This window comes from Thermobia domestica, chromosome 12, assembly GCF_964235325.1.
Source record: "Thermobia domestica chromosome 12, izTheDome1.hap1.1, whole genome shotgun sequence".
Lineage (NCBI taxonomy): Eukaryota > Metazoa > Arthropoda > Insecta > Zygentoma > Lepismatidae > Thermobia > Thermobia domestica.
This window is the reverse complement of record NC_137465.1, coordinates 141,312,926-141,335,197: the sequence shown is the minus strand read 5'-3', so window position 1 is coordinate 141,335,197 and position 22,272 is coordinate 141,312,926. Positions and strand designations below refer to the sequence as shown.

Genomic DNA, 22,272 nt, shown 5'->3' with positions numbered 1-22,272 from the left:
CCTGAAAATGTATTATTGTGTCAAGGCTGCAAGTTTATTTATTACAATCAGCTTGGGCATCATTGTTTGCTGGCTAACCAACTGTCATTAGAGGCGGAAGCATGGCTTATTATGGCAAATGAAAATGTAAGAAACGACGTTTATATTATTTATTTGATGTCACATGCTAATATGTATGTTAATGAACAATTGTTTAAGAAACAATATAATGAATTATTGCAAAATCCGAATTATATTGAGGAATTACCCAATATATTATTAGAGAAAGACAGAAATGTAACATTTAAAGCATGATTTTTGTATATATATATATTTTGTTTTGTACATATATTATTTCTTTGTATTACTATTTTGCTTGTATATATTTTTTTGTTAGTGAAATAAATATTTAACCAAAATTTTATTTTTGATTTTTATTTATTATTAAAGACTTTTCCTGAATATTAATAAAAATAGGTAATATACTATTATTGGATATAAGAATTGGTATTTACAATGAGCTTTAATGCAAAGAAACTTATTTTTCAAATATACAACTTGTAAATTATAAAAAGTTATACGTTAATTAGAAATGCAATATGAAAACTGTAGAAACTTTTTCATATACATATGGTATAAAAGTTGGAAAAAACAAAATGAAAATGAAAATGAAAATACAAGTTTAAAACAAAATGCAAAATAAAAATAAAAATACAAGTTTAAAAACTAAATGCAAAAAAAAACGCAAACTAAAAAAAAAGTTTTCTTACATGCACGCGTTATAAAATGCACAAGTAAATTTTATGACATGTGAATTTTGTATTGTTATATGAACATGTTAAAGTTTTTTTTTTTACTTGCATGAATTAATTTTACAGAATACTTTAAGTATAATAATATTGTAAAACGCATTTACACAAAACAAAAACACAGTTAAGGAAATAATAATAAAAAATGAAATCAAGTAATATACACTGATAAAATTTTATTCACAATAAGATATACACACAAATACATTTGTATTTTTTAATAATGTTAACATTCTTTGATACATTGTTTAATACATTCAAGATTTATATTAGTATATGCACAATTACATATTGGACAGTTTTCCAGTAATTTATACACACTTTTATTATTATTTACTAATTGATTAACAGAAGAGTTTCCATTACAACTTTTTAAAATGCGGATTATATAGTAAATCTTTTTGTAAAAATAATTTGGTAATTAATTCAATGTTGTCTTTGTTTAATAACATGTTATATAATGTACATGTAAATTCCCAATCATCAATTTCAGTATCAGAATGCACTCTTGCAAATTGTTCATATAATTCATCAAAAGTTTGTGCGCTTACCATTGTACGCCATGCGTTATAGCATAACATATTATAGTCCGAAGTAATACAATCGTGTTCTTCTATTTTGCTTCTGTTTTGAAAACATCCGTAACACAAAAGTTCTCGATGTGGTTTCCAACGTGCAATACACATTAACACACAGTGTTCTTTTATAGAAAAAGAAGAACAATGATATTCGCATTCTTCGTATCTATTTAGGAAAATACAACGATGTTTACAATAACGATTCTTGAAACACATTTTTGTCCTTTTCCAGATATACTTCTCTTAAATCAAAAATATGATAATCATTCAATGTAATTTCTTGATATGAATAGTTAAATTTGTTTATAAGATTTAGAATATTGTTGGTATTTATATATTTTACATGAATTTTCAAATATTGTTTTAATATTTGATCACGTGATGATTTTTTAATTAGGAAATTCCACACAACAGTATTTAATTCCTCATTGGTTTTAGTTAAACATTTATGCACAGTTTTATTTTTACTACGATTTGCACAACCTTCACAAAGTAAAGGTTCAGAAAGTTTATAATTTTCTAGTAATTGTTTTACATAAATTTCACTTACGTTATTAGTAGTACAATTACACTTTAATTCGTTGAATATAAGATTATCATTAGAAATTATATCTTGACTTGTTACTTCCTCTTGAAATGGTATTTCACTTGATTCTCTGAAACTTCTTCTATACACTTGTTCGGGTATTGGCTCCTGTGTTGGAAATATTATGCGACATGTATCATTTTCTTCAGGAATTTCAGGATCATTTGAATTAACAAGTATAATTTTTTTGTTTTTCAAGTTGAAACTGTTTTTCACGTGGTGAAATATACTTAGAGTCTACAGTATTACTTTTGGATAATAAAAAATTAGTTTGAATTTCACCTTTTTGTTTTTATTATGAGAAGTTGAAAATGGTTTTATATGTAGTGATGTATTTCTTTTTTGTTTTGCACTAGCGGAAACAGACAGCCTTTGACTGTACATCTTATCACGGTAGAATCCGCTTTATATTAGTATAAGCCATGACCTCATTTATAATCACAAACCTGCGCAGAAGATTGAGCATATGCTTCTTTTTCTAGATTTCCTCGGAAATCTTATGTAAAAAGGCTTATGCTCAATCTTCTGCGCAGGTTTGTGATTATAAATGAGGTCATGGCTTATACTAATATAAAGCGGATTCTACCGTGATAAGATGTACAGTCAAAGGCTGTCTGTTTCCGCTAGTGCAAAACAAAAAAGAAATACATCACTACATATAAAACCATTTTCAACTTCTCATAATAAAAACAAAAAGGTGAAATTCAAACTAATTTTTTATTATCCAAAAGTAATACTGTAGACTCTAAGTATATTTCACCACGTGAAAAACAGTTTCAACTTGAAAAACAAAAAAATTATACTTGTTAATTCAAATGATCCTGAAATTCCTGAAGAAAATGATACATGTCGCATAATATTTCCAACACAGGAGCCAATACCCGAACAAGTGTATAGAAGAAGTTTCAGAGAATCAAGTGAAATACCATTTCAAGAGGAAGTAACAAGTCAAGATATAATTTCTAATGATAATCTTATATTCAACGAATTAAAGTGTAATTGTACTACTAATAACGTAAGTGAAATTTATGTAAAACAATTACTAGAAAATTATAAACTTTCTGAACCTTTACTTTGTGAAGGTTGTGCAAATCGTAGTAAAAATAAAACTGTGCATAAATGTTTAACTAAAACCAATGAGGAATTAAATACTGTTGTGTGGAATTTCCTAATTAAAAAATCATCACGTGATCAAATATTAAAACAATATTTGAAAATTCATGTAAAATATATAAATACCAACAATATTCTAAATCTTATAAACAAATTTAACTATTCATATCAAGAAATTACATTGAATGATTATCATATTTTTGATTTAAGAGAAGTATATCTGGAAAAGGACAAAAATGTGTTTCAAGAATCGTTATTGTAAACATCGTTGTATTTTCCTAAATAGATACGAAGAATGCGAATATCATTGTTCTTCTTTTTCTATAAAAGAACACTGTGTGTTAATGTGTATTGCACGTTGGAAACCACATCGAGAACTTTTGTGTTACGGATGTTTTCAAAACAGAAGCAAAATAGAAGAACACGATTGTATTACTTCGGACTATAATATGTTATGCTATAACGCATGGCGTACAATGGTAAGCGCACAAACTTTTGATGAATTATATGAACAATTTGCAAGAGTGCATTCTGATACTGAAATTGATGATTGGGAATTTACATGTACATTATATAACATGTTATTAAACAAAGACAACATTGAATTAATTACCAAATTATTTTTACAAAAAGATTTACTATATAATCCGCATTTTAAAAAGTTGTAATGGAAACTCTTCTGTTAATCAATTAGTAAATAATAATAAAAGTGTGTATAAATTACTGGAAAACTGTCCAATATGTAATTGTGCATATACTAATATAAATCTTGAATGTATTAAACAATGTATCAAAGAATGTTAACATTATTAAAAAATACAAATGTATTTGTGTGTATATCTTATTGTGAATAAAATTTTATCAGTGTATATTACTTGATTTCATTTTTTATTATTATTTCCTTAACTGTGTTTTTGTTTTGTGTAAATGCGTTTTACAATATTATTATACTTAAAGTATTCTGTAAAATTAATTCATGCAAGTAAAAAAAAAACTTTAACATGTTCATATAACAATACAAAATTCACATGTCATAAAATTTACTTGTGCATTTTATAACGCGTGCATGTAAGAAAACTTTTTTTTTAGTTTGCGTTTTTTTTGCATTTAGTTTTTAAACTTGTATTTTTATTTTTATTTTGCATTTTGTTTTTAAACTTGTATTTTCATTTTCATTTTCATTTTGTTTTTTCCAACTTTTATACCATATGTATATGAAAAAGTTTCTACAGTTTTCATATTGCATTTCTAATTAACGTATAACTTTTTATAATTTACAAGTTGTATATTTGAAAAATAAGTTTCTTTGCATTAAAGCTCATTGTAAATACCAATTCTTATATCCAATAATAGTATATTACCTATTTTTATTAATATTCAGGAAAAGTCTTTAATAATAAATAAAAATCAAAAATAAAATTTTGGTTAAATATTTATTTCACTAACAAAAAAATATATACAAGCAAAATAGTAATACAAAGAAATAATATATGTACAAAACAAAATATATATATATACAAAAATCATGCTTTAAATGTTACATTTCTGTCTTTCTCTAATAATATATTGGGTAATTCCTCAATATAATTCGGATTTTGCAATAATTCATTATATTGTTTCTTAAACAATTGTTCATTAACATACATATTAGCATGTGACATCAAATAAATAATATAAACGTCGTTTCTTACATTTTCATTTGCCATAATAAGCCATGCTTCCGCCTCTAATGACAGTTGGTTAGCCAGCAAACAATGATGCCCAAGCTGATTGTAATAAATAAACTTGCAGCCTTGACACAATAATACATTTTCAGGTTTCCAATTTAAAATACTTTTATGTACACAGTTTTTGTCCACAATATCAAAACCGCACTCACACTTTTCTTTTCGTCGCACTGATAAATCCATTGGTTCCTTTTGTGGTGTAACACTTGCAATTGGTGTATCAGGTTTACATTCGTCCAATTCCTCAAATAAACGAAGAATTTCCTCTTCTTCCACCTCACTAAATAAGTCTGGCGATGGGGGCCTTACTTCTTCTTCATCCTTTACATGTGACATTGGTGGTCTTGCTTCTTCCTCCTCTTCAATGAATAAACTTGTCAATGGTGGTCTTGCTTCCTCCGCATCCACATATAATGATGGAAACCTTGCTTCTTCATCCTCTTCAATAAATAAATCTGGTGATGGGGTTCTTGCTTCCTCATCCTCCACATATATCAATGGTGGTTGTGATGGTGTTGCTTCTTCCTCATTCACATATATCAATGGTAGTTGTGGTGGTGTTCTTCCTTCTTCCTCCTCCTCCTCCACATATATCAATGGTGGTTGTGCTGCTGTTCTTCCTTCTTCTTCCTCTTCAATAAATAAATCCGGTGATGGGGGTCTTGCTTCCTCATTCTCCACATATATCGCTGGTAGTGGTAATTGTCTTGCTTCTTCTTCTTTCTCAACATCCAGCGTCCATTTCATTGTTGGTACTTTTAATGTTGTACCAAACAATGGTCCAGTATTTGATGCTCTCAATAATGAAGGTGATCCCACTGGTGATGTTGGAATTAAAACCGGTTCATGTCTAAGATGAATAATCTCTTCCTCAATAATTATTTCTGGAGATTCCGGAGTGTCTATAAAAATTTCAGAAAAATAGTCTAAAGACTTAAACTTCTTCATTGCCGGTTCAATATTAGAATCCATCTCAAATCTGCCTCTCTACTTAACTCTTAATCGACTCTACAGCGTTAATGCCTCTATGAACAACTTCTCTTCAAACCCCAGTATATAAGGAAACATTTTATCACCAACGTCATATCACATGATCATTATATTTTTTCAAATATAATTTCAAAAACAACCCTTGATCATAAGCACATGATATACGGAAAACACGTAAACAATATGCTATCATGTTGTAGTCAAACCACATGATATTTTAAACCGACCTATTAAAACAAATATTATTTCGAAAACAACAAGTTTTCAAAGTTCAAAACATCTATAATAATAAAAAATTCAGTTTTATTTATCATTGGTAATCTCTCGCTTGTGTATTTAACGCTCTGCCAATCTTAATTAATAACAAGGATCTTTAATCATATAAGTTCAATACCCTATCTATCTTATTTCGTGCTACGTTAACAGTTTCTTTTATAATATCTTATCATAGCGTTCCCTGGTAGTGTCATATAATGCTTATTCATCTGTTGGTGAACATCCCATCACGTGTTCACCTTATGCATAATCAAACGTGGTTAGTTATCAATCACATGTTACTTAATCATACTGTTGTAGCCCAAATTACTTATCACATAATGTTTAGTCATGTATCAACGGTCAAAATTAGTTCTTCAGGCATAGTCACATGATGTTTAGTCATGTATCAACGGTCAAAATTACACATCGTCATATGATGTTTCGTCGTTCAACAAGTTTATCTAATCATACAAAGGTCAGTTCATCCGAATTTCCAAAGCGCGCAAAAGCTCAGTTCATGTTTTAAGTTCTTCGGTAATAGATGTATAAGAACAAGATTACGTCTTTAGTACAATAATCAAATATGGCTGGACATACAAAATAATGCCAAATAAAATATTATGTTAATATATATATATATATATACATATATTCAACAAGTTCACCCATGTTTTCACAAAATCATATGTTAAGTAATGCCACTTAGCGGTTTGACTCAAAAGCATTCAGTATAGTATTAAGTCGTCTGCAAACGAAATCATAAAATAAGAGGTCTCTGCCCATTTTTTCCAATTCCCATTCTATATCCCTTTGCATTAACAGTACATATCTATGTAGCCTTATTCCAATCCTAAAATATCGTAAGGTACATTCTATACGTGTTTCCAATAACAGTACATATCTATGTAGGCTTATTCCAATCCTAAAATATCCTAAAGCCCATTCTATACGTATTTGCGTTGACAGTACACATCTATGTAGGCTTATCCCAATCCTAAAATATCCTAAAGCCCATTTTATACACATTTGCGTTAACAGTATACCTGTATGTTGCCTTATTCCAATTCTAAAATAAGCTAAAAAACATTCTGCCCCATCACAAAATTTATTCTCAATCTAAGTATACAAAAAAAAGGCTCTCATTCTGTACTGCAACCCACCACAAAATTTATTCTGTAACTATATATACCAAAAGAAAAAGCCCTCATTCTGTACTGCAGCCCAGCACAAAATTTATTCTAAAACTATATATACCACAAAAAAAAGGGTCTCATTCTGTACTGCGGCCAATCGCAAAATTTATACTTAAACTAAATATACCAAAACAAATGGACCTCATTCTGTACTGCAGCCTACAGCAATATTCATTCTCAAACTAAATATACCATTAAAAAAGGTCCTCATTCTGTACTGCGCCCCACCGTAATATTTATTCTGAAACTAAGTATCGCAAAACAAATGGGCCTCATTCTGTACTGCTGCCTACAACAATATTCATTCTCAACTAAATATACCAATAGAAAAGGTCCTCATTCTGTACTGCGCCCCACCGTAATATTTATTCTGAAACTAAGTATCGCAAAAAAAGGGCCCTCATTCTGTACTGCAGCCTACAGCAATATTCATTCTCAAACTATATATACCAAAACAAAAGGCCCTCATTCTGTACTGCGCCCCACCGCAATATTCATTCTCAAACTAAGTATTGCAAAAAAAAAGTCCTCATTCCGCACTCTATAATTAAGCTTTCCCCTAAATAGTCCTTCAATATACCATAAATATTCCTTTAATATCCCCTGAATATTCCTTAAATATCCTTAGTATGGGCTAGCTACCCTTTAAGTATCCCCTAATAGTCCTTAAATATCTTTAGTAAGGGCTAACTACCCTTTAATTATCCCCTAATAGTCCTTAAATATTCTTACTATGGGCTACCTACCCTTTAAGCATTCTTAATATCCCCTGATTATTCCTTTAATATTCTTACTATGGGCTACCTACCCTTTAAGCATTCTTAATATCCCCTGATTATTCCATGATTATCCTTACTATGGGCTAACTAGCCTTTGAATATCCCCTAAATAGTCGCTGACCATCTTTAGTATTCCCCCTTGATTATCTTTAGTATACCCTAATTAGCCCCTAAATAGTCGCTGACCATCTTTAGTATTCCGTAGCTACCCCTTGATTATCTTTAGTCTTCCGTAACTAACCCCTGATTACCACCTAAATAGTCTTTCATTAACACATTGTGTCTTACTGCATAGTCTTTGACTAATACAATGTGTCTTAGTAAGTTGTCTGTTACTAACACAATATGTCTTACTAAATTGTCTTCGCATTCTAGTTTGCGTATATAATCCATCGCAAAATCCATAAAATAAGCAAATGTGCTACATTATAATCTGTGTTTTGCAGTCTAAATATCATAAAGGGTAGTGAATCGGCTCATATTCCTACAGGCTACAATACAAATTGACCTAAAGCATTTTCATTTATTTTTATTTTACAAACTAGGCAATACATATACTTTTTCCGCACTTGTAAATAAAGTATACCAAAAACAATTCCCCATTTCATAATAATTTCTTATTTATTAATCTCTTTAAATCAAAAATCTTCCATTACCATTCACTAACTAAACACAAAGTATTAAGATTTACCAACACTGCTACAGGAAGTTGAGTCACTTCCTGTCCACGCGTTTATTAGAATACGTAAAGTTGAGAAGTGGATTCGAGATGTAATTAAAGAAGATTATATATAAAGGTAAGTTTAATATCATTTTTAGCATTAAATTATTTAGTATGTACTAGAAATATTTCAAATTGATAATGTTTTTTCTACATTTATTTTATAAATACTTATGAAAATATATTTGTTCTTATGTGCGTTAAGCAAATGATGGTGGCCTACACCCATGTGAATGTTAGCCGATCGCAAGCTAATGTTGTTTTCCGTGTTGTAAAATCAATTATATTTAGTATTTGTTATTGTAGATGCATAAAAATATAGCAGTGATTAATTTTAAAAGCGTAACAATTAGTGTCCATGCGTGCGTGCATTTATACGGAAGCATACGTATATTTATTAATTTTAAGCCGTAGCAGTCGGTGTACGTGTGGAAAAACGTACGTGTATTTATACGGAAGCATTCGTACAATAATTACATTAAATAAAATTAAAAGCGTGGCAATTGGTGTCCATGCGTGCGTGCATTTATACGGAAGCATACGTATATTTATTAGTTTTAAACATGTAGCAGTAAAAAGTACATTCGTGAAAAAAAACGTGCGTGCGTGCATTTATGTAGGCGGGGCCGTGCAAAACGGGTATACATTTGTTATTTCCACAATTAAGTTCATGGTATATACATAGCAGTGTCGCTTATTCTATATAAAAAAGCATACGCGCAACCAAGTGGTTTAGGGCAGGGCAAAACATACGCGCAAACAAGTGGTTCAGGGTAGGGCAGAGCCGGTGTGCATTTCCAAGCAATTATTCAGTATTAGCAAACGCGTAGCAACAAGTTAAAATAATAATTATTTTATACATTATTATCAAAAGTAAATAATGCTCCATTAAAATAAAGGCGCGTTACCAACGTTCACGATACCATAGGTGGCGTTAGCAGGTATCACCAGCTTAGGTTAGTTTATTAAGGAACTATATGGTTTTCAAGTAAAGGCGCGTTAGCGACGGTTACGTTACAATAGCTTAGTAAAAAAAAAATGTTGTTTTCCACTAAGGCGCGTTAGCGAGTATAGCCATCTTACCTTAGCTTAATAATAAATAGGCAATTTAAATTTTGTGCCATGCAACTAATTTGTCCGCAAAAGTTATATAACACGAACTATTTTATAATGCGTTCTCAAATGTAAGTTGGTGTTCGCCTTGGGTTAAATATCTGTATTAGGGTACGTGCAATTTTAAAAAGTACAACCAGTATGTGTTAGGTGAACAGAATAATTTTTATTTCGCTTTCGCGTTAGTGCAATTGTAAAAAGTACAACCAATATGTGCTAGGTGCACACAGTAATTTTTATTTTATGTTCGCGTACGTGCAATTTTAAAAAGTGCAACCAGTATGTGCTAGGTGCACACAGTAATTTTTATTTTATATTCGCGTACGTGCAATTTTAAAAAGTGCAAACAGCTTGTGCTAGGTGCACACACTGATTTTTATTTCGCTTTCGCGTAAGTGCAATTTTAAAAAGTACAACCAACATGTGCTAGGTGAACACAGTAATTTTTATTTCGCTTTCGCGTAAGTGCAATTATAACAAAGGCGTGACCAATATGTGTTAGGGGAAATGGTATTTTAAAATTATTTCCGTAAATGTTTGCTATAATTAAAAAATAAATCTTTTGTGTAAGCGCGCAACATAAATAGCATTTTAAACAAACGCGTGGCATTAATGTTAAAAAAATATTTTACAAATAATCACTTTTTTTTCTCACGTTTCAATGTAAATGCCTGTAGTGGCACGTTAACGATTATGTGTTATACTTTTAAAGTGAATTACAATTTTACATTTGTTCGTTAGCCCTAGGTTTAAATATTAATGTACAAAAGGCGCGTCAGTGAATATGTGTGAATATATATATCAACTACAATAATAACTTACAATTTTCGCTGGTCGTCCAAACTTTTTAAAAATCGCACACACACACACACACACACACGTAAAATCACACAATTAATTACTATAAAAAACACTATCAGTAGCAACAATTATAATATATAGAAAAAGGGAGCAAAGGAATTTTTATATAAGTACTTTATTTAGTATAGGCGGAACCATTTTTTTACCCATAAGTCCATATGCTTTATTGCATATAAGTGGTGCATGCTCAATGTTCTCACCGTGGACATTAAATCCATACAATAATAATAATAATAATAATAATAATTGTTCAGTTCAAAATATTAATCTCTAAAGTTGCAGTTTATTTTATTTTTTAGTATTAACTTCTAATAACAAAATAAATATTTTCAACGTTCTCTGGTTATCTCTAAGTAATAACGTTTCCAAATTGTTTATATATATATTTACAAATACAAGTTCAGTTTGTAATAGGGCAAGCGTTCAATAACCCAGCAGTTCTCGTGATTATCGGTTTCTCTATCGTCAATATCATTTAAACTTACACACATAAACTCGTGATCCATCTGTGATTAACTGTTAGATATCACTCATGGTTGTCAATAATAAAGGTTTTTAACCTTGCACGTGATTGTTATTCAAAGTTCTGATTAAGTTCAAATCATACAAATGTTTGTAGATGATTGCAAGCAAGCGTTCAATAACCCATCAGTTCTCGTGATTATCGGTTTCTCTATCGTCAATATTATTTAAACTTAGACACATAAACTCGTGATCCATCTATGATTAACTCTGTTAGATATCACTCATGCTTGTCAATAATAAAGGTTTTTAACCTTGCACGTGATTCTTATTCAAAGTTCTCATTAAGTTCAAATCATACAATTGTTTGTAGATGATTGCCAGTAATCTGTGATTCATGTAAATAAGTAAAGTCTATAATCACTTTTATCATTCTGATACGGTACAAAGTTAACCTTGACGTCACTAAAGCCACGCCAAACGAATTTTCTCTCGTTCATTTCAATTTCAACGGCTCTCAAGGAAGGACGTCTGTGCCACTCAGTCTTCAGCTCATAAGTAAGAAAAATGCTATAATAAATATTACCCTTTTCATAGTATACTTGTAGGAGGGGGAGGGGCTTATTTTTAACTTTTCACGTTGTTCAAGTCGAGGGATGCTCACATCTTTTTAACAGGTAGCTTCTAATGAATTATATATGCTCACATACTGTTCGTGTGGGTCCTGCATAGGGGCAATCTTGGGTCCTGGGGTCATTCACTGTCCCTGCAAGCAGGGAAGGGAACCATTTCCTTTTATCTGCTCCCACCTTTTTAGCAAGGAGTATGGCTTGCCATACAAAACAATAAAAATAATCTCACATCTTTTTAATAGGTAGCTTCTATTGAAGCGTAGGGGCCTAGGGTCATCCACAGTGGTCCTGTATGGGGGCCATTTCCAGGGGCCATGGGTCCTGGAAACCAGGGACCATTTCCTTTTATCTACTCCCACCTTTTTAGCATGTAGCTTCTAATCAATTATATATGCTCACATACTGTTCGTGTAGGTCCTGCACAGGGGCCATGGGTTGGGGTCATTTCCAGGGGCCATGGGGCCTGCTGTCATTCACTGTCCCTGCAAGCAGGGACCATTTCCTTTTATCTTCTCACACTTTTTTTAGCAAGGAGTATGGCTTGCCATACGAAACATTCGCACATCTTTTTAAGTTAGCTTCTATTGAAGCGTAGGGGCCATGGGTCCTGCATAGGGGCTATGGGTCCTGCATGGGGGCAGTCTTCAGGGGTCATCCATTGTGGTCCTGCAAACCAGGGGCCATTTCCAGGGACCATTCACTGTGACCTTCGTAGTGGTCATTCAACCTTTCCTTTCGTCATCTATCTCCAGGAAAAAAAAAAACCTAACCCTATTTCATCATCTCCTTCGATAGTCCCCTTATCCATAGTTAAACAGTTGATAAACTATCTCTTATCAAGGCGCGGCATCTCTTTTATGTTTACCATACTAAATCATCACTACTGACCAAGGGCCAGCTTTCAGAATCGATTCTCAAACAGGACAGTTTCGAGCATGTGTGATGGAACTAAGAGGAGGTAATTCACTTCGAATTCGTTCGAAACGGTCGTACTATCAATACCGATCTTTATCCCGAACAGTTGCACTATACCAAAAATATCCTGTATTAGTGAACCGAAAGCGCTCCCCGCTGCAACAGAAGAAAGTAAATCACACTTGGCTCGAAAAACGCAATAAAACATTCAGAAACTTGACGTCATCCAACTGATGCAACACCCGACTTATATTTTTGACCTTTTCCCTTCGGATTACCATTGTTTCGGTTCATGACGCTTTTCCTGAAATAACGATACTTCAGCAACCAACAGGAGGTGGAAACTGCAGTGACTGACTTATTTGCCTCGTAAGGACAAGACGTGGTACTGACGTGGAATCGAAAAACTGGCGAGAAGGTGATTGCAGATAGTCCAGCACGAGGGGCTATACTATGAATGTTAACCATACAGTATTTCATTGTAGTGTAATGAATACAGGCATCTTGTGCACCAGTATATTGCAAGACTTACGACTCTTTCTTGTAATTATCATGTTGAAGAACCTTATCTATTGATTTATAATTTAATACTTCTCTTACGTAAAAGAGATTTATCTAAAATGTTAACGAAAAGGCAGTTTTGACAAGTATAAACATACGTGTAGTTGATTAGCAAATCAATATCTTAAATATTTGTCCGTATTCCTTTTATAGTTTTAAAGCCAGTTAAAAGCAATGCATTTTCCCTCTTCCGTATCGAAGCCATGTGTGTAAGCAAGTCAAAACTCTGTTTTCGTTGTGGTGTAGAAGTAAGGCAAATTATCTGCTGATATTCAGTGGCAAAATGGTTGCATTCAGGACTTGCAATGTGCGGTCAGTTACCACACGTTTGAATTTTCTGGAGCATAACGGAACAGTCGTGCATTCATGGAGTTGCATTGATCTCGTTAAGAGAAAGCTTTCATGTGATGTCAAAGAGCTCATGAAAACATTATAGAATGCTCTAATTAAGCTCTCTTAGTCGAGTTTGGGTAAATAAATACAGTCTATACATGAACACATATAGTAGTCCTGCGATATTTCCCAGAAAAAATTGTTGAGACGCAAGAACCTCTATAAGAAATAAATAAATTCCAGACTGTTTCTCTCCGATCTTAAAAAGGCAGTATTACAATTTTATCTACCATTTTTTTAAAATCAAGAATTCTTACGCCCGCTTTTATATTACCACAAGATTATTTCCTTTTAGCATTTTTGCGAGAATGGAAATTCATATTTTAGCACATTGTAAAAGTCGTTTGAATGTTATAGAAAGAAGATTTTATAATTTTTTTGTTAGCTCTAGAGTCAAGTTTTAGCTCTAAAATGAAATAGAATCAAATTTATATTTTAAAATCCCTTTGTTAGAGAGAATTGAAATTTACTTAAAATGTCATTTTATTCTGTGTGGTTTTGCGGACTTTTAGCGTGATGGGTCTGAGCCCCTTTTGTACTGTGCCGGTACTGTGCCATCAGTTGTAACTCAGAATACTTATTAAATGAACGCAACAAAATGGGGATGAAACTGATGCACAACACGGTACTTAACTGTAAAATTATGGTTGAATTTAAATGAAATTCAAATGTTTCAATTTTAAAAAATGACTAGTTTGGGAATAGGTGAGAGAGAGAGAAAGTATATAATTAAGAAATAAAGGAAGAGCACTAGCCTAACATTCCTTTATGACTGGTGTTGTCCTGGTCATTTGAATGATAAAAGATTTTCCCTGGAGGAACCTGGATGTACTGGAGTCAGCCGATAACTGGAAGTTAATTCTGCCGGACTGCTAGGGGTGTCGAATTCTCTCTGCGATACGTTTCTGCGATGATATTCTTGTACACTTTCATGCCACTATTTTGATATTAAACTCAAGATGTATTTGCGGCGATAAATTGGCAGAATGGTATTCTTGGAACATGGAGTCGGTTGGCTTTCAATGGTGGAATCTGCTTGCCTCCGATGATCCTGCACCTTCCTAAACTTCGTGGCGAATACCCTTTGTCGATGTGTTCTCCGTAGTTTTGCCTGGCTGCAAAGTGATGAGTCTGAAGTTTAATGAATGGGGAAGTATTAAGCTGTGCGGAAAAGTATGCGGAAAGGCAAGAAGGAAACTAGTTGTGTTTATTGACAATTTCGAAAGTGACAAACAACAAATACATGCTTATTCAAACTGTTTTGCAATATAGAACATTAATAAAAGTTTTGTTTCGATGATTTTAAAGAGAGTTCATGACTCTGTAGAACATAGCCGCAATTTAATAAATAATTGAATCTGGCGAAGTAATTTAAAAGTTTACACAGTTATTTCACAATCATGTCACTATAATTATACTGATAGTTTACAGTACTGCCTTGGTACCACGAAAGACAGTATTACCTATTCACCTGTTCTAGTCCATTGAATTTGCCAGTGTATTCATGTTTAGTTTAATAAATTATAAGTGATATTATCAGTTTTTATTTATTTGTTTTTGTAAGATATAATGACGGTATATTGATAAATAATCATGTCTGTACAAACTGTTAATTAATAAAATTGATACTGTATAAACAGAGCTTGTATTGCAAAATTGTAAAGATGCAAAAGGAAACTATATACTACTTCTAGTAGATACTACTTGCTATAAGTAGTAGAATCAGAATAAACAGAATGTGATCTTACACATTGAAGAAATTAGATTTTGTTGTTGTTGTTGTTGTTTTAAGTGAAGTGGCGGTTCGTAATAGTATTGGTTCAGTAATTCTTCCCTAGAAAGATTTGAAACAACAGTTCGTAACTCAAATAATAACAGTTTCCTTTAAATATCTGGTTGAAGCTGAATTGACATAAACATTCTTTCGAAATACAGATAAGATATGTATTTTAAATACTGTTGGATAGTACAGTCATACTTAGAATGACGCACAATGTTTTAGTTTTCTAAGAGTTTGTTGCTTATAAAGATACGAAGTTCGATAGTGACTGTACTTATTCGGATGTCAACACTTATAGATAATAGGCTAAATCTGAAAACAACTTCAGTAGTAATTTAAACGAACTGTCTTCAGTTTTCATTCAAGTTTTGGCTAGCTATATTTCTTTAGTTTTTTGTTAGTAGATAATTCTGGATATGTAATTACTATGCCGTGATATCATTGAAGTTGGTTCTAGAATATATAATATTCCTGCCGAAGGTAATAAGCAGTATAGGCCGAAGATAAAGAGCTCGATACTTTCACATCTCTTCAAGGTACCGTAAATACAAATAGTATCAGACTTGGAGAAGAGAGATGGTAAATTCATACTAGGATTGTTATAAAAGCTATCAGCTTAACTATAAAACGAGCTGCTGAGAGTTACGAAAGTGGAGTGGTACTTGTCAACATAGTTCCCTGACAATGTAAAACACTTTGCTCATTAATGTTCATGTGCCTTTTAAACTAAACAGTCTCATATATATATAGTTATAGTTTTATCGGGGTTGTCCACGTCTTTCATGGCACATATGACGTTGGCATTGATATGAAAATGAAATATCTTCCAACATCTTTTTGAGGTTTGGAAACATATAAAAGACAGAACGTAATAAATCAGGTGATTTTTTTTTTGGTGAAAATGGTGGACGAGGAATAAATTCAAAGCCGCAATTGTGAATTGCTGCCATGATGTCAACCACCTTGTGCTGGGGGAATTGTTCTGTAGGAAAGAATGCCTTTCGCACGACGCTTCTGCAGAATATGATCGCGCAGTGTTCGTACGAGACTAGCATAATCCCCAATTTTCGTTTGTCACTTTGGAAGTTAATCTACTATCAGTATTCCTTTCGAATCCTGAAAAAGCAGTAGCTATCTTCTTTTACAGCTGAGAACATTGACTTGCCTTTCTGTGGAGGTGGGGGTGAGGGGGTGTTTCTACTGCTTAAGACTTTGTTTTGACTCGACTTGGTAACAATGCTGAACCTACGTCTCATCTATTGTGAAGAATAAGAAGCGAGCGTAGGTTTGCAAGGAAAAGTTGAAGATAACCACTTGAAATGTTGTGTCTGGTCATCTTTTAGTCGGGAGTTAAAAGTTTGAATACCCATCTGGCTAAAACTTTTCTAATTCCCAGTTGCTGCGCGATAATTCTGTCAATACTTGCAATCGGTGAGGCCACAATAGATACCGGGTCTCCTAGATCCATGCGGCACTGTTTCTACATTTGTGAAGTTAAGTGTAGTAAAGGACAAAGCATAACATAAGCTGCGAAAGATTATCAGAAATTTCTACGTAATCGTGTATCGGAAATAATAACTTCCATTTAAGACAAATTGAACTAACTGTCCCATCTGAAGAGGTGAAAGGGATTTTATTTCCGTATGTAGATGCACTTATAAGTCAAAGCGAGTAATCTAATTTGATGCGCCTAAAGAGTCCATCTCAGCAAAAAATACTAATCGGGACTCTGAGGTTGGTGGTAATCGTGTTTATAATGATGAATTTCACGCATCTTTTGGAACGTTATAGCTTTTACAATCTCATTTGAAGCATTGGACGATGGTCTTCGACATATTCCAGCAACAAGAAGCGTTTGGTTATAGTTGGTTATAGTTTGACATTGCTTGTAGTTTGACAAAATTCGAAGAATTCGGCAACAATAACAATCCAGTTATCCAGTGGTTTCTGTAAACTAGCATGTCTAGATAAAGATTTCATCGTTCTACCTATGCCATCGTAAACACTTTTGTCGTAGCTTGTGGCAAAATAGCTCCACTCACAAGTGAGCCCAAAATCACTCGTTGAGGCATAAGTTGACCAAGTTTTCTTTATAGTTTTTATGTCGGGCTGCTGATCCATCTCTGAAGTAGATAACGTGTTTAATCTGAGAAAAACATCGTTAATGTACTTCAAAAGAATAAATTGGAAAGCATAAAATGTAACCATATGTAACTATGCTCCTTTCTGATCTCTGGGCTTGACGAACGATATACTCGGTTGTCTGAAATGTTACAACGTTTTGATATTAGTTCATGATTTTGGAACTAATGACAGAATTTGAGTCCATTCAGCAATGATACTTGGAGTTTCAAATTCCTGTCATAGTTCATTTACTAAATCACCTCATTATAAACATTTTCAGCGTGGAAAACTGGAAACAATTATTGGAAATTTGGGGATTTCGTGCAAAAAATGCCTAAATCCACCGTAAACTTACATTGTGTCATAATTTGTTTTTCTTGAACATACCAGAAAAGACCGTCCTATTTTTTTATATGTTAAAGAGGAACATTTGAGCTACTCATTTTTAAAATTTGAGGTTGATATTAGGCGGGCCTTTTTCAGAAATAATTTCCAACGTTTGACATTATTTTTTGTTATTTTTTCTCTTTGATGGTGAAATTCATTTGCTTAACCTCACATGAGAAGTTCATTACTACAATGTTTTAAATGCTACATTTTTTTTTTTTTTAGTGAAAACCATTTTCAAATAGCTTCAATATCTCCAGAGATCTAGCGGTTTCAGAACTTTAAGTCGATGGAGGACTTAGGTGTTTTTTTGCACAAAATCTCCAAATTTTAAATAGCTCCTACACGAGTCTCCTTTGGGTTAGAGCTATAAAAGTTTACAAGTGTGTTACGTTTGGGTACCACAACATTTTTACAAAATTTGAAGAAAATTTAAAACATATGAGCCACCTTGATTTGATTTCGTTATGGAATGGCCCATACATCAAAGTAGATAGGAGGAGTGGTAGAGCACTTACCTCTGGTCCATGAGGTCCTTGGTTTAATCCCAGGCCAAGTAAGTTTGTAGTGGACAGCATCGTGCCTGTGGGTTTTCTTGGGATATTTCTGTTTCCTCCCGCATTCCCCTTCCAGTTCTTTCATTATTCATTCACTTGATGTAATCATCTGTCTCCCTTAGCTTGAAGGGCATGAGACGTTAAACTGGAAGATTTCATTTTTCGCCGTTTACGATACTTCTTAATTAAAGCAAACAAGCAGATTTCAGTTATTTTATCTTTACTGATGTCTGTTCCAGACAATGTTCACATGATTTCGTATAATGCATTTTAAACTTTGTACTAGTAATATTTAGAAGTTCGGTTACTCTCTTCATGTTAAGTAATATGTGGTTCGCAACTACACCTGAAACCCCAAGTAATAAATTGAATTGCAGTAGGGTTGCCAACTGGCCGGCTTTCCACCGGCGATATTGCTGTTATTTTGATTAAAACCGGTGACCGGTACAAACTTCTTATCAGCCCCTTTATGACCGTTTTTCTTTTCAAATTTGTATCTAGTTCGAAGTATAGATGTAAAAAGTAACTTTCATTCTGTAAATCCAAAAGTGTCACCTTTTACCATCTGTCAACGATTAATATATTTTGTTTATCAGTTTAGATAATTTTAAAGAGATGGCAGGGACTGTATGAGGGAAGATTTGAAATTTACTTGTAAGGAATTTTATACATTTATTGAGAGTGAAAAAGAACTTCTTAAAGTAATTTCTTGTAGTTGAAGTATAAGTTTAAAGAATAAATTTCATTTTCCAAATTCTAAATTGTCACTTACAGTTGAATGTACTTTTGTTCATCTGTTTCGATAATTTAAAAAAAGTAGCAGTTACTGATAAAAACATTAAAATGATCAATGCCAATTTCAGTTTCTCATTTATAGCACAATGTATCTATTAAGCTTATTAGTGAATGTGTGAAGGATATGCAGAATACAGGTGCTGATGCACTTTTGTCCACGGTAGTACATTTCCTTCCCATAGATGGGTCCCAACAGAGAACTGCACACTTATAGGAAATGTTGAGGGGGTGCCAGTTTTTTTTTTTTTATTTTCCAGGGTTGGCAACCCTAAGTTGAAGTGACCTATACAGATATACATGAATTGTTATTGGGGGCACGGTGGTTTAGTAGTACGTTAGTCATCTATGGTGCAAGGGATCCCTGGCTTGATTTAAAACCATAAGTTCGTGGTGGGTAACGTCGTATCTTTTTTTTCGTGGGGGAGGGGGGCGGGATCTTCCGCTTTCTCCCGCACCATAGTTTCACCATTTCATAGTAATTCTTTTTCATTAATCATAGATCTCCTTTTGCCTACCGGGACGGTTATTGGACGTAAAACTAGATATTTCATAAGACTATTCTCAGAAGGGTTTCTAGATACTTGAATTGTTTTCAAAATAATTTATTTCGCAGCTGGAGTACCTTAACAAACTGGATTGCAGGTAATAATAATATTTTGTGAAATAGAGTGTAGTGTGATATCAATATCAATACATAAGCCCAAAATTTGTGATCTAAAGCATAATAATTGCTCTGTAATTAATACGATTGTTGACAGCATGATAATGTATATAACATTTTTCTTCATTTTCTTTTTTAATAAAGTAGACAATAAAGCCAAGAGACCGTCAAGAAAGTGAAGTGCTCGGTTATGTAAGAAATGAAATAATACTGTAGTTACACAATTGTTTGCATTTGTGTGCATTCACCTATGAATGTTCACATGTTGAGATTCCTGTATATGCATGTATGAATAAAGCAGAGAAAACCAAAACTGTGTGTACGTCGTTGCGGTCTCAGCGTTACGAGAATTACGATATTGCCCAACAATAAGACTTTTTGTTTGTGATTTGTAGCACCCAATTAATTGGTTTGTTCTTGCATAATTGATCATTTCGAGTGAAGTAACTTGTTTGATATGCACAGTCGCATTCAAAAGTGAATTTTCTTATAATAAAATATTCTTTACAAGGTACTTTAAGACTGTGATGGCCAATGTATAACCCACTGCGGACCAGGACAAAGTACTCCAAAAACTATACTTGGCAGTGGGGCTCATTTTCATTGTCCATTCCCTCCTGAGATGTCAGTTAGTTGAAATCTCGTTAATCATATATTTTCACAATCTTTCTTCTATTCTGTGAATCCTGTTCCCTATTTCATGTGTCTAGGTCAGTTAGATCCGAGTTACGAACAGTTGAAAGTAAGATGATGAAATCTGCATTTTTCTAAAAAATAGGTTGGGTATCAACGCTTTAGCTTCCAGAATAGACGCCGTAGCTAAAAGGTTGAAGAAGATACTTTTAGAGTTAAGTCTCGATTCACTATATTGCAACGGCACTCTTCCTATGCTTTTAAATTTTTATTCACAAGCCGGATGAAACATACTAGCGAGCTGACATTTGACCACCATAGTTAAAGAGATGAAGCAGTTTACTCCCGAAAATTTCGTTCGCGTAGTAATCATAAAACAAATGGGGCACCTAGTATCAAAAGCCGCCAAATCCACCTTTTACCGAAATTGAGTTATATATCGCTTGTTATATGTTTGATCTAAAGGAATTCCATGGAAAGAGAATTTTGCTTAAAAGCGTAATATTTCATATTAAAAAAAAAACTAGTTCAAACATGGGACTTCGTAGGCGTGTATATGGAGCTTCACTACACGTTTTGTAAGATTACTCGAAACTAAGCGAAATGGATGTGGCAGATTTTGATACTAGGCGCCTCAAATAACAGCACTTTAGACATGACTACCGGCTACAAAATAAAACTTTAGTATATTTAGTGTATTGAAGATGAGGTGCTTCTGCTTAACCATATCAAGCAAAATGCTAGAGAATTTACAAAGAAATGAATACTCAATAGTAAACTTCACATCATGTAGTAGTGATACTGTAATAATTGATTTTCTAGACTAGAAAATTCTATTTGCTACTTCAATTTCTTAGAATTAATCTTTCAATATACATACAAAATACAATCATATTAAACATTCTAGATGTTTGGTACTGAAGCAAAAACTAGCAGCAGTGTCACGTGTATAGCATGTGAAGGAATTTGCTGGTATGGCGTGATATTTCCTCAATTTATATTGAAACCGGAAGTGGTTGTAGATTTCTACTGCTTCCGGTTTTAATATAGATTAGAGTAGAGATTGAGTATATTTTTGGGACACTTAATTGGTAGCAGAAAACTAATTCTCGCTATCTATTACTATTTTTACTCTATAGCAATCAATGTTAAAATCTGAAGTGTCACTTCCAGTGTGAATATCATCCTCTGTATGTCCATCAGCGAGTTGATTCCTAATTTTTGATCCTCTACATTCTGGCCAAAATTGATGATGATCCATCAAGTAGTTCTTGGTAGTTTTTCCTACATTTTAATCTTCGTAACATACTGACGGACACAGACGACGAGATAAATACAGAGAGCAGTGTCGGTAAACCAAACTCCTTAAAAGAAACAGCAACAACAACAACAACAACAACAAAAAAAAAGGAGGTATGTTTCCGTACGTAGGAAGGAATATGCTATCACTTACTAAGATGAGAAGTAAATTAAAGAATCCAAGTATTCCTATAACTGAATACCTAAAAGGCGCAACTTACAAGATTAATATGGCATTGGACCATCTTTCGCTCTCAGAACAGCTCTCTAATGCGACATTGAATGGAGTTATAGAGGTCATGGATGGTAACAAGTGGACTGTTCCGCGTGTAGTGCATTAAGTTCCGTGCAATGAGGACGCCAGCT

At 33.0% G+C, this 22,272-nt stretch overlaps 1 protein-coding gene across 4 annotated transcripts in view; it reads left to right on the top strand.

The window, feature by feature from the left end:
- The window catches only part of ATP8B (ATPase phospholipid transporting 8B), a 568,064-nt gene that overhangs the window by 168,201 nt on the left and 377,591 nt on the right, over nt 1–22,272 (top strand). The window contains exon 1 of one of the 4 annotated variants that reach the window (XM_081734180.1): nt 8,787–8,809. The exons of the other annotated variants lie outside the window; for them this stretch is intronic. The gene's annotated coding sequence lies outside the window, so the exon portion shown is untranslated. Of the gene's footprint in view, nt 1–8,786; nt 8,810–22,272 lie in introns of those variants that run through there. 4 annotated transcript variants of the gene reach the window in all.